Source organism: Sapajus apella, unplaced genomic scaffold (genome assembly GCF_009761245.1).
Source record: "Sapajus apella isolate SASKATOON/1434 unplaced genomic scaffold, GSC_monkey_1.0 scaffold35, whole genome shotgun sequence".
Lineage (NCBI taxonomy): Eukaryota > Metazoa > Chordata > Mammalia > Primates > Cebidae > Sapajus > Sapajus apella.
The window spans coordinates 3,451,044-3,453,659 of NW_022436975.1; the positions used below are offsets into that span (position 1 = coordinate 3,451,044).

At 40.4% G+C, this 2,616-nt stretch overlaps 1 non-coding gene across 1 annotated transcript; it reads left to right on the plus strand.

Annotated features, from left to right (window-relative positions):
• The first annotated feature begins 204 nt into the window (after nt 1-204).
• On the plus strand, nt 205-344 carry LOC116563666. Its single transcript, XR_004274510.1, has one exon. It is a non-coding gene; the product is annotated as a small nucleolar RNA SNORA7 (small nucleolar RNA).
• Nucleotides 345-2,616: the final 2,272 nt, after the last annotated feature.

A 2,616-nucleotide genomic window follows, 5' to 3' on the forward strand; every position in this document is an offset into this window, starting at 1 on the left:
CTGTGTCCATTCAATGAAGTGTTTAGGCCATTTATATTCAATATCAATATTAACATGTGAGGTTTTCCTTCTGTCTTGGTGTTGTTAGCTGTGTGTTTTGTAGTCTTGTTGGTGTAGTTGCTTTACAGGGTCTCTGGGTTATATGCTTGCATGTGCTTTTATGATAGCAAGTTTTGTTCTTTCATTTCCATGTTCAGAGCTTTTAATCTCCTGGGATTGTGTCTGGAGAGTGCCTAGTATTCTTCCACCTTCAGAAAGGGAGGGGAAAGCAAGCGTAGCAGAGGCATTAGTTCCATTCCCAGCTTGTTCCATAGCTGGCAATTGGAAGACATTCTGCAGCAATGCAAAAACAAACAAAAAAGAACTCCCTTAAGCATCTCTTATAGAGCCAGCATGGTGGTGATAAATTCCCTTAGCAATTGTTTCTCTGGGAAAAACTTTATTTCTCTTTTTTTTCTAAAACTTAATTTGGTGGGATATCAAATTCTTGGCTGGCATAGCTTTTCTTTAGGGATGTTAAAATGGGTCATCATTAACTTCTGGCATGTCAGTGTTTCTGAGAATTCTATTAATATGATAATTTCCCTTTTTTACGTAGTATTACCCTTTCTCTCACTGCCTTTAGAATTTTTTCTTTGCATTGACCACAGATAATCTAATTATTATGTGCCTTTGAGATGGTCATCTTGTAAAGTATCTTACTGAAGTTTTTTTGGATTTCTTGTACCTGCATATTGTCCTCTCTAGCAAGATTAGAAACAGTTTCCTGAATTATTTCCGCAAATATATTTTACAATTTCTTTATTTGTCTTCTCTCTCAAGAATGCCAGCAAGTCATTGATTTGATCAACTTTACATAATCCCATATTTCTTAAAGGTTTTGTTCATGCTTTACAATTCTTTCCATTTTTTCCTGCCTTTATTGCACTTTGTCTATTCTGCTGTTCAGTCTTCCAACTGTATTTTGAAATTCCAGAAATAAATTTTTTAATTCCAGAACTTCTGTTCAGTTTGTGATATAGTTATGTCATTTTTCATTTTTTTTTCAGACTTCTGGATCATTTTTCTGGCTTCCTTGTTTTAAATTTTAACTTTTTCTTGATCTAATTGAGTTACTTTGCCATTAATATTCTGAATTTTATATCTGTCATTTCATTCTGGTTAGAATCTATTAATTGAGATCTAGTGGAATCCTTCAGAGGTGACAAAACACTCTGGCTTTTCGTAGTGTCTGAGTTTTTTGCACAGGCTTCTTCTCATCTAAAAGAGTCAACAGGTTTTTAAAAATGTGTTATTGTTTGGATGGGGCTTCTTGATTTTTTATGGTTTTTTTTCTTGGAAGTATGACTGAGTTATATATTGTATATGATTGATTAGCTTCATTTCTCAATGCTTGCACAGTGCTTAGATTCTGTGTGGATTCCATGGTTGCAGTTTGACTTGTGCAGTGATGTTCTCAGACATTACCTATTGTAGCAATGTAATTTGGTTGGTTGTGTAATTCAGGCTGCAGTCCTGTAGACAGTGCTTCACAGTAAGAGCCAACAGGTGGGGGTGGGTGTGGAGGTAATGAAGAAGCATAAAAAGCACCCTCCCTCAGCAAGCATTTGCCTTCTTTGATGGTGGAGCCACTGGAGAAGCCCCAAAGTGAACTCTTTGAGCCCATATTCCCTGGATCCTGACCAGAGGAGCTGCTGCTGAATCTGTGACGGTGCACTAAGGAGGGGACTTGTGGAGGTGAGAGGTGACCACTACTCCACAGTTACAACTGGGCTTTGGTGGTGCTGTCTTCAGTTGGTGGTGCTGTGCTTGCTTTTCCTTTGACTTGAGGTGGGCTTTGGCAGGTTGTACTCCTGCCTCCCTTAGGGGTGGTCTGTGCTAAGAGTTATATTTCCAGGATAGTAGGGTCTGCCTCCCTCCCAACTCCTCATAGCTGGTATGGTACTATCATCTCCTAACTGACCAAAGGAGCAGGCTTGGCCACATAAAGCTGTCCCTGGCTGCATGTCTTACTGCCTGGAAGACACTTCAGCATCAGGAACTCTCCTTCCATGTTGGAATTCACTCAGGGTGGCTGGCAAAATATTAGGGAAATATCATGGAAATTTATAGATTATAGTCTTAAGCGTTTTGGAAGGTCAAAACATTTAATTGGGGCAGACTGAAGGCAGCCAGTCCATTATGTTAGAGAAAAGATAGGGATGATAAGAGGCTTTCCTAGTTATGTCTGTTTACCCCACACATCCCTGTGTCTCTACTCTGTTTACTCATGTAAGCTTTGTGCTGGATGGTCCTCTCAGGGGAAGATCAAAGGGGAATTACCTGTTAACAGTGTTTCTGCTGTGCCCTGGAAACTAAAGCTTTTTTTTTTTTTTTTTTTTTTGAGATGGAGTCTTGCTCTGTGGCCCAGACTGGAGTGCAGTGGTGCCATCTCAGCTCATTGCAACCTCCGCCTCCCAGTCCCGGTTCAAGCAATTCTCCTACCTCAGCCTCCCAAGTAACTGGCCTTACAGGCACAAGCCACCATGCCCAGCTAATTTTTTTATTTTTTAGTAGAGTCGGGGTTTCACCATGTTGGCCAGTCTGGTCTTGAACTCCGGACCTCATGATCCGCCC